Source organism: Octodon degus, unplaced genomic scaffold (assembly GCF_000260255.1).
Source record: "Octodon degus isolate 3935 unplaced genomic scaffold, OctDeg1.0 scaffold00075, whole genome shotgun sequence".
Classification (NCBI taxonomy): Eukaryota; Metazoa; Chordata; class Mammalia; order Rodentia; family Octodontidae; genus Octodon; species Octodon degus.
Window position 1 is genome coordinate 498,047 of NW_004524651.1, and position 11,542 is coordinate 509,588.

Consider the following 11,542-nt stretch of genomic DNA (forward strand, 5'->3'; position numbering starts at 1 on the left):
ATGAACTGAGCATCTTTCTCTACCAAAGCCTGCCCACTCTATGGTAAAATCATGAACCAAAGTAACCATCTCTTCCTTTAAATGGTGAGTATATTGAATCCTAGCGACGAGAAAGTGGCTAAGAAAGCCATCCGCCCCTGGGCACAGTCCTGAACTACCTGGTCTGGTGAGGTCCAGTGTACGGCTAGCTGAATGCTACACAATCATCCAGATACACTACCAGTGACGACTTGTTCCCTCCATTCTCTGTCTTTTGCTTAGCACCCAGACATTGCGAGCTAACGTACTAGACTACACCCAGTGAATGCAGAGGCTGTTTCTCCTCTCGCCTCATTCATTTGTGTGGGGCCAATAGGTGAATCCACCATGCTGAAGACAAATGGTAGGAGTACAAAGATTAGAATGTTGGATATTAAATGTACGCAGAAAGCTTTATCATGGAAATAGTCGCTTCTGGGAAGCCATCGGTGAAGGGAGATTATGTTGCTGTTATAAGGTCACCATAATTAACACTCAATCTGACTTTAGCTGTTAAGTGTGTAAATAGTAGCTAGAAAGAGTAATGATGCCCGAGGCATTTTCTGACTTCAGGAGATTTGAGGGAATGAAAGAGGAGTGCTCGAGCTTGCCTACGGAGCACTGTGAGGTGAGGACCCCAATGCACCATCTGCCATAGCAGCCCTATTTCCTAACCAGGCGGCCTCCACCCTAATGACTTACCTAAGTTCTTCACTTTTCTCCCAGTAGCAGTGCACTGTATACACTGTAGAAATCAACCCCTCAACAGTTGCAGTCTTCAAGGGGAAAAGGTGTTCTGTGGTCATGTGTGTTGACCATCCCCCTATTAAGCACACCTAATCTGATAGCTTCATGTTAAGTTTCTTAGGCCCTTTGATAGTCTACTATGCAATTTAAATCTCTGGTCAATAGTATGGTCCATAGTGTATAGAGCTCTTCACAGAGGATTTGACTAAGAAATCCTTTACACCCATGAAGTCTTGCAGCTGTAGAATTAATAAAGCATCTTTTGATAAATATCTTCACATTGTTGCATCTTTATAAATCATGTTTTCCTGGTGACAGTAGTTCAAGATTTTTAAAGCTATTTCTGGTTTAATATTAAGAAGGACCTGGGAATCCCACTTGCCAAGAAGATTAACTTTCTTTTTTTTTTTGCATCGTCAAAAAGACTATTCTTAGTAAATATACTTCTAGAAGAAATAGTTACCAGTCTAGGGGCGGCCAAATAGCTCAGCAGATTAAAGCTACTGCTTAAGCAAATACAGCGACCAGGGTTTGAACCTGGTGTGCTGCGCTGGAGACGCAGTTGAGACTGGGCGTGGTGGTGTGTGCCTATAATCCCAGCACTTGGGAGGCTGAAAACAAGAGGATCACTAGGAGTCTGATCTACATATGTAGACCCTTACTAAAAAATTAAAAATTAAAAATTTTTTTAAAAATTAAAATTAAATAGTTACCAGTTCATTACTTATGAAAAATGCACTAGGATTGGGAGTAGCCACCAGCGAACAGGATCTTGGTGGAGGGAGCCAAGGTAAACCTTCCTCAGCCTTATGCATGCCCCCCATCCCAGCATTACTTACCTCTTTTTTGGTCTGTTTAGTAATTTCATGCTTTCTATTTATTGAGCAAATATTACTGAGCATCTGTTTTATGTCAGGCAGTCTACAGTACTTGAGAAACATAAATGAACTAAAGTGACAAAATCTGTGCATCTGTCAAGCTTATGTTTCAGGAAGGAGGCATGAGCAGTAAGCAACACCAAAGTAACTGGAGTCCGTAGCACGCTGCGTGGTAATGGCTACTATCAAGGAGGGTGAGATGGTGAAGGAAGATGATGCTGGGGATGTGGCCAGGTGTCAGGATGTTTACATTTTAAAACAAGGGAAAGTGAAGACAGCAGAGCATTGGGTGTAGTAGAGAAGTTAGCTTTGCAGATTTCCGGAGGAACGGCTGGTACAAAGGATCCAAGGAGGAAACACAAAAAGAGAGTTGGAATGGAACAGAGCGAGTGGGGCGAGGGGTGCCAGCGAGAGACAGATACTCAGTGGTCATGTAGATGGTACTACACTCCTGTAGTAGCACACTAGGGCCGGCTGAGACATTTTGTCGCTTTTTCTCATTTTGTCACTTTTGTTCGTACTTTCTGGCAGTGGCTGCATTTTTCTACAGCTGTCACTTCTCTTGAGAAGTTTCTATTCTGTGGCTCTAGCTCTGGCCAGCTTCCAAAAATATTCTTCCCTTCAGTCCTGGAGGTCTTAAAGCTTCCTGCAGCTACTGTCCCTGGTTGCTTCTCTCATTGGGTCCCTTAATGTCATCCATTCTTCAGTAACATTGTCCTACAAAACATCCCTTCCTTAGGCTCTATTCAGTTAAGTCCTCTGAACATGTCATGTGCTTGTTGTTAAAACCCTAAATATGCCCAACTATTCAGAAAGCTTATCTCACTTTTTTAAATAATCATATAAAATAAACATTATTATTACTCCCATATATAGAAGAAGAAAAAAAGAGATATGGTGGATGATTGTAGAATGACAATACTAGGAGCAGGAGAGAGAAGGGAAATATTAACAAGTGGTTACAGGAGCTGGATTTGCTTGCCACACTACAAAGGGCACGGCAGATCAACCCGGGTCCGGGGGCGCAGAAGATGAGCTTCAGATAATAAGTAGGTCACAAGAGCTAAGAAATGAAAAAGTGCTTTCCCATGTATGTTTATAGAAACAGACAAGTCAAGATTTTGGTTCTTCTCACATGGCAGTCCCCACCCCCGGGTTGTCACATGGGAGTTCCCAAATGGCAAGAACTGCACACTGCTAATAGCTTATCTCTAGCAGCCATCACGAGGATTCCATGTAGCCAGCAACAAAGACCAGTGACTAACAGAGTGAAGCTTCACACTGTCTACGGCATGAACCACTGTAGGGTGTGTTTCTGCAAAGTGATTACTAATCTTAGTGCTCTGTGACTGTATGCAAAAATGGAAAACATAATGGCAAACTATTATAATGTATATAATGACAATGTTCATTGAATGCTTACTGTGTGCCAGCCAGTGTGCTGAACCCTTTACCAAGGTCATTTCACTTTGAAAACTAATATGAAATGGACAGTATGTTGTGGTTTGAGGTTTTTGCAAGGGGAACAGTGCAATATAGGATACATTTTGTAAGATTATTTTATAATCACCCAAAGAATCATATACAAAGAGTGCAGGAAATCTGTCCACACACTAAAGACACAAGAATCCAGCCGAGGGCCTGGATCCCATGGTAATGTCCTGCACAAGTCCAGTTGCAGGGGCTGGGGAGATGTCTCAGTAGAATAAGTGCTTCCCTGGCAAATGCAAGGACCTCAGTTCAATCCCCGGTTACACACACACACACACACACACACACACACACACACGTCCAGTTGCAGACCTAGAGTTCATAAAAATGCCTCGCACAAGTCTAATTGGAAGGCCAGTGCCCACGACAATGTCTTATTTAGGCCCACTTCACAGAGCTGTGCTGGAAAGGCCCAAAGGTCAGGGTGGAAGCTAGGACACCTATACCAGCAGGATGAAGGATCTGTGTTAGCAGACTGAGGGATCTAAACTGGAGCCAGGAAGCAATGGTCATGGTAAGAAGCAGAGCTCCGCTGAACATACCACAGCATTCTCACAACAGTAAGGTCCCAAGCTCCTCCAGCTGTGAGGAAATCTGAGTTCCCATCAGGAAAGCCAATGTGACAAGCTTCTCCACGAGGCTGAGCAGTGCCCCATCTTCCCCTCTAGAGCCAGAAAGTGATGCTCAAGGTGAGGACCAGAGCGCCCCCAACATGAACCATAGTGATTCTCAGTGACAACGAGGTCCTGAGCTCCTCCTCCAACAAGTTCACTAGGAAAGCCAGCATGACAAGGTTCCTCCAGCAGAATAGTCCAGGAGAGCCAGAAGCTTCCAACAGCTCCAACAGCCTCTCCAAGCAGCTTCTCTAATGGCCTCCCAACAGCTTGTCCAGCTCTGCCTCTTATGCTGCTGGAAACAATCCTCAGGCGGGCCTCCCACAGACAGCACCACACTAGCTCAATTCATCTGGGTGTAACAAGCTGACCACCAGTTAACAATCCACAACACACTATTATTATCACCCCATCTGTACACAGGGGAAGAGACTGAGGCACAGAGCTGTGGGGTCACACAGCTAGTCATTGGCAAAGTCAGCATTTGTACCTAAGCATCCAGCTCTGGAACATACAAAGCAGTTCAGCTAAGGCCAAAGACTTAACCTCTTCAGCACCAATGAACATAATTCACTCTACTGCGCATAGTTGAAAATAGGTCTTCCTGAAAAAGACACGGTTATGTCTTTTCCATCACAGTCTCCTCTTTCTTACAAAAGAATTGAATGGTATGAGGCACATAGTGTAAAATAAGTGCTCAGTGGCTCACCTACTGCACAATAGCGAACTTATTCAGGATATTGCCTTTTGCCCTGGCCCAGTAAAATATTCAAATATCTTGTCAGTCAGTTTCTTTTGTGAAGTAGAGAAGCCCATTGGAATGCACTGCTGTTCATATGACATTACAGGACCAGTCTAAGTACCAGTTGTGATTTGAACTGTGTCCCCTCAAAAGATATATTGAGATTCTAACCACCAGTACTTGTGAATGCAGCCTTATTGGAAAATACAGTGTTTGCACATGTAATCAAATTAAGATGAGGTTGTTTTGGATTAGGGTCCACTTTAATCGTACACACTAGATTAGGATGCACCTCACCCAACATGACCAGTGTCCTCATAAGTGAAGAAAACAGCTCCGAAGAGAGAGCACCATGTGCCTGACTGGAGCGAAGTGTCAGCAAGCCATGAAGAACTACCAGCCATATCTGATGCTAAGAGGAGGCACAGATTGATATCTAGACATTCCCGAGTATTTGAATGAGAGGAAAAGAAGTATCTTCTTTGACATTCTTTTCATACATGGAGAAATCTTAGGTGGGGAAATTAAAACAAAGCTCTGAGAAGACTCTCCATGATGGTCACTGTGTGAAGATGAAGGAAAGACCTTCTTTCTTCCTGTTCTCTGTTCTGGAAGTAAAAAGAATGTAAACAAGCAACGGCTAGAATATCCTGTTTCTATCCCGACAGTAAATTAGATTTTTATCATTGCCCAATATCAGGAGATAAAACTAAGTAGAATTCAAAAGGGCATTCATACTTGAAAAAAAAAGCGGGGGGGGGGGGAAGAGCAAAAACAACAAAGCAACATAAAACATTAAAAATGGAACAGAATTTCAAAACAAAAATAGAAAATTAACAATGGTTGTTACATTATGTATTATCATCAAATTTGTGGCTCAGATTAAGGCCATGCATTCTTGTTACTTGTTTATTAGATCCCTATCCTATCACAGATATCCTAAGACAGTGAGAGTAAACCGTTTAGAACGTTCAATGACTGTAAACAGCTGGTTACTGCATGGGTGCCATAGGTTCGCCACCACTGTCCTGAGACGTGGCAACCCCAGGGATGATCTGAAATAGATGTACCATCAGGGGTGTGTTTTGTTTTTTCTCACTTCTCTTCCCTTTACTCACCTCCAGATGAGCCCTGTTCCCATTCGCCTACTGATGCATCCATTCAGCTAGCATTTGTTGAGTATGCGCCATAGGCCAAGACTGCTTTTGATATTAGGAACACAGCCATGACTACGGCAATAATCAGCCCTTGCCAAGGTATATGCAGAGGAAGACGGACCACGAACACACTAAATTAGCTAACTGTTGCCTACTGATATATACTGTGAAGAAAATTACACAAGGGTACTATATTGATCATCCTTGTTAATGGAGAGGGGTCCTGGCACTCAGCAAGATATTCTGTTGCACACACAGGAAAGTCATCCTATGATCATGATGAAATAAAAACAAAAGATCACTCTGTAATTCTGTCTGAGCATGGACAAAGCCAAGGACACTGTGCAAACCACTAACCCGGCCAGACAACTCCCTCTCCCACTAATCTAATGAAAACTGCTCCTTTAGTAACCGCAGCTTCAGCCTCTCTACTGCTTGAGTCTCTGAAACAAGATCATTAAGATACCCAGTCACATTCCTATTTCTTGATAGGCCCAACTCAGAGCAAACCCCTTTTTTTGAACAGAGGTCCAAACCCTCTAACAAGTCAACTTTTTTACTAAGGCATTTCAAGTCTTCTTTTTTCTTTCTTTCTTTCTCTCATTCATTTGTTCTTTCTTTCTTCCTTTTTTTTTTTTTTTTTGGTGTTACCAGGGATCAAACTCATGACCTTACTGAGCTATCTCCCTGGCCCCCAATCTCATGTTTTCTCACTTGCTCCTTTGTGTCACTGTGAATCCATTTTGCTTATGGTGAATCCCTAGTGGCCTCTGATTAATGAGCATCATGAAAGGGAACAGAAAAAACATCTTTAGTTATATAGTCAGGAAAGTCTGATGAGGAAGCACCTTGTACTGGCAGCTGAAAGATAAAGAGCCAGCCATCTGCAGAGGAGGACAAAGGCCATCCCATTCAAAGGTAAAATCAGATAACTGTGTTTCTTAACCAACACTTTATTTCACACGCATCATCTCTTTTGAGCACAGATTTGAGGTAAACAGGAAACTAATTTGTTCTCATTTTCTACATGTGGTCAAGAAACTTAGATACTAACGAATTTAAAATGTCACATAAAGAAGTAAGCCATCAGCCAGAATTATCATTTAAAAATATAACATTGGATTATATTCTCCATTTTCTCATAGATGTCCCATTTATAATAAAAGCCAGTGTGTTTACTACATTTGTTTTTGTTTTTGTTTTTTTGTATTTTAGGGAAGGGTCTATAGGGTGTTTAGGGTCTCACTACTAGATCGGACTCATAGTGATCCGCCTGTTTACGGCCTCCCAAGAGCTGGGACTACAGGCACACACTACCACGCCCAGTCTCAATTGCCATCTCAGTGCGCCCGGTTGCATGCGTGAAGACCAGCTTTCCAAGAAGCAGATCAGAGAAGGGCAGGGAACGGATTGGGAAGGCCAGTGGACAGTTCTGCACAATCAGTCTGGGGTACGAAGACACTGAAAGGACAAAAGAGGATGGGCACAGTGACTTGAACCACTCCCAGACCATGTGTACACCCTCTCATCACTCGTGCCCACTCCACTGCAGTAGCTCGTGAGGCCCGGCCAATCACAGAAGGGGTGCGTGTGGTGGAAGGGACCTGAATGGCTGCGGACTGCATTGACCCATTCGATCCTTCAGTGGTATCCATGAGATAGTTACAAATGGTCATTTTATTTTACTGTTTTTGGATTTTTGAGACAGGGTCTCACTATGCAGTTCTGGCCAACTTTGAACTCACTATGCAACCCAGCTGGCTCTGAGTGCTGGGACTGTAGTGTGTGCACCATGCCCAGCTACAAGGGGGTGTTTTAGATGTCTTATTTATTTCTTATTTTAAAGAGAAAAAAACCAAAAAATTTTAAGAAGGTAATAGGAGGTAACAATGATTAATGCAGTGTATATTATTATCTTTAGTTACTCACACTAAAAGATATTGGCATTTGATTGTAAATATTGTCACAAGCCTTTCTTTTTAATGAACTAAGCTCTATCTATCTATCTATCTATCTATCTATCTATCTATCTATCTATCTATCGCTTTCTCCTTCTTTTCTCCATTCCTCCATCCCAAGAAAAGTTGCTATTTCTTTTGAAGTTCCCTCCCATTTCACAATGTCTGTTGTATATTTTGAATCTTATTTACTCTTTCAGTTCTTCACACTAAGGAGACAATATGATATTTACACGCGTGAATTAGGTTCATTTCACTTTATGGTCTCAAGTTGCATCCATTTACCTATAAAAGTCTGCAGTTTATCCTTCCTTATGGCTGAGTAGTACTCCATTGTATTTAAAAAAAAAAACCCACATCTTTTTCATCCATTTCTTAGTTTATGGGCATTTGAGTGGTTTTCAAGATCTAGCTACTGCAAATTGTGCTGCTATGAACAGGGGTGCACATATATTCGTGTGGTACAATGTTTTTAATTTTTCTGGGAAGATACCCAGAAGTAGAATGGTTAGGTAACGTGGAACTTTCAATCCTAGTTTTTTAAGGAATCTCCGCACTGGTTTCCACAGCAATGACCCAACAGTGGAAGAGGTCTCCACCCCCCCCAGCCTCTCCAGCATTTGTTATTGGTTGATTTCTTGATAATAGCCATTCTTTCTAGGATGAGATGGAATCTCAGTGTTATTTTAATTTGCATCTCTTAAAAAGTTGTTGTTTTTTTTTAATTTGCAACTCTTGAATGATCAGTGCTGTTGCGCATATTTCATCAGAGACTTGTATTTATGCCCGTTTTTGGATTGGCTCTTTAAATTTGGGAGGTCTGATTTTGTTGTTGTTGTTGTTCTTTGTATGTTCGAGATCGTAATCCTTTATCAGAGGAACAGCTGGCAAACATTGTCCCCATATTTTGGGTTGTATGTTCACCCTGTTGGTAGTTTCTCTTGCTGTGCAAGCTTTTTAATAAGATGAGATCTTAGTTGTTGCTTATTTGTGATAATTCCTGCGCAGTTGATGTTTTATCCATAAAGTCTTTGCCTACACCAGTGTGTTCAAGAGTATTACCTATTTTATCTTCCAGCAGATTTAATGTTTCTGTTTTAATGTTTAGACCACCAGTCCAGTTCTCCTTTAGTGCATAGGTATAGGTCCAATGTTAATCTTCAGCATGTACACAGGCCAGTTTTTCCAGAGTCTTTATCAAATAGGTTATCTTTCTTCTGGTGAATGGGTTTGGCACCTTTGTCAAATATAAGGTGGCAGAGTATGTCTGGAGTTGTTTCTGCACCTTCTAATTTGTTCCATTGATGTTGAGCATTTTTTTTTTCTTCTACAGTACCACACTGGTTTCATCACAACAGCTTAACAGTATATCTTCAAGGCATGAATTGTGGTGGCCCCTGCCTTGCCTTGTTGCCCACAATTGTGTTTGCTAATCTAGGTCTCTTTTGGTTCCAAATGATTTTTAGGATTTTTTTCTCTAATTTTGTGAGATTTGGTACTAGAACTTTCATTGGAATTGCAATAAATCTGTTTAATACTTTTGGAGATAGGACCATTTTCACTAAAATGGTTCTTCCTATCCAAGAGCAAAGGATATATTTTCATTATCTGATATTCACTTCAATCTCTTTTTTCAGATTATTGTAGTTTTCAATGTAGAGGTCTTTACATCCTTCATGAGATGGACTCCTATATATTGCATTTTTGGGGATTCTATTGTGAAGAGTGTTGTGTCCCTAATTTCTCTTTCAGAAAACAAACTCTCAGAGTTTGTTATTCATGAACAGGAAGGCCATTGATTTTTAAGTGTTGACTTTGTGTCCAATTGCATTACTAAATTTGCTTATTAAATTTAGCAATTTTTTAGTGGAGTTTTGGGGTCTTTTATGTAGTGTCATCTGCAAATAAAGATAATTCAGTTTCTTCCTTTCCTACTATTATTCCTTCTATTTTTTTCTTATCTAATTGCTCTGGCTAAAGACTCCAGGCTTATATTGAATGAGAGTGGAGTGAGTAGACATCCTTATCTTGTTACTGATTTTAGAGTAAAAGCTCTCAGACATTGTTCATTTAGTATGATGTTGGCTTTTGGTTTGTCATAGATGGCTTTTATCAGATTGAGGTAAAGACCATGTGTTTCACTATTTTGTAGGGTTTTATCATGAAATGGTGCTAGACTTTGTCGAAACCATTTCTGAATCTATTGAGACTGGCTTTTATCCTTGACTCTGTCAATATGGTATATTACATTTATTGATTTACATATGTTGAGCCATTTCTGCATCCCTGGTATGAATCCTACTTGGTCATACTATATAATCTTCTTGATGATCTGCTGCATCCTGATTATCAGTATATTATTGATGATTTTTGTATCAATGTTAATTAGGGAAATTAGGCTGTAATTTTCTTAGTGGGATCTTTGTCCGGTTTTTAGATCATGGTAATGCTTGCTGCTAGGGATGAATTTGGAACTATTGCTTCCTTTGCAATTTCGTAGAATAATTTTAGAAGTAGTGGTGTTAGGTCTTTTCTAAATTTCTTATAGAATTCAGCAATAAATCCATCAGGCCTGGTCTTTTTTTGTTGATACATTTTTTAATTACACCTTCAATGTCACTGATTGACATTAGTTTATTTAGGCTTTTCATATCTTCTTGATTCAGCTTTTTAAATTTTTTTTTATTTCTTATATTTTAGGGAAGGGTCTACAGGGTGTTCAGGGTGTTCAGGGTCGCACTACTAGTTTGGATTCCTAGTGATCTACCTGTTTACAGTCTCCCAAAAGCTGGGATTATAGGTATGTGCCATTACACCCAGTCTCAATTGCCATCTCAGCACACCCTGGGGGCAGGGCTGGCATTGATTTAACTTTTCTACTCCATATGTATCTAGGAATCTCTCCATTTCTTCTGCAATTTCTATCTTACTAGACTACAAGTTTTTGAGCTGGCAAGCTAGCTCAGTGGTCTAAGAGCCTGCCTGTCAAGCACAAGGACACAGGTTCAATCCTCAGCCCCACATGCTGTGCTAGCCCCAGAACCCCAGGTGCTCCATGCTGGCCCCAAAACTGGGCATGGTGGTGCATGTCTATAGTCCCAGTGCCGGGGAGGCTGAGGCAGGAGGATCACTACAAGGTCCAGCTGCGTAGTGAGAGCCTGTAACAAACAAATAAAAAAAAAAAAGATTAGAATACAAGTTTTTAAAGTAGGTATAAATGATCTTGATTTCTGCAGGGTCCATTGTGAATTCACCCTTTTTATTCCTAATTGCACAGATTTCAGTCTTTCTTTTCTTTTTTGATAAGTCTGGATAAGGTTTGTTAATTTTATTTAATCTTTCAAAGAAAAAACTATTGATTCTTTGTATTTAATTAGTCTCTAATACATTAATTTCTGTTCTGATCTTAATGTTTCCTCTCACACCAGCTTAGCCTACTCTTCTTTTTGTAGAAGCTTGGAGTCTACCATTAAGTTATTTATTTGTACTTGTTCTTTTTTCCTGATATGGGTACTCACTGCTGCCAATTTCCCTTTTAGCACTACTTTCATTGTGCCCCATAAGTTCCATATGTGGTACTGCCATTATCATTTAACTGTAGAAGCTGTCTAATTTCTTCTTTAATTTTATCTGTGACCCATTGGTTGTTCAAGAGGGTGTTATATAATTTTCATGTGTTGATGAAGTTCTTGTGCCATTGATTTCTAAGGTCACTGCACTGTGATCTGGTAGTATGCATGGGATAATTTCAATTCCTTTGCATTGACTTAAGCATGCCCTGTGAACTAGTAAGTGGTCATTTTAGAGAATATCTTGTGTGCAGCTGTGAAAAATGTGTATTCTGATGTTGTAGGGTAAAACACTCTGTAGACATCTACTAAGTCCATTTATTAAAAAGATTGGTTTAGGGGCTGGGGAGTAAGCTCAGTAGAATAAG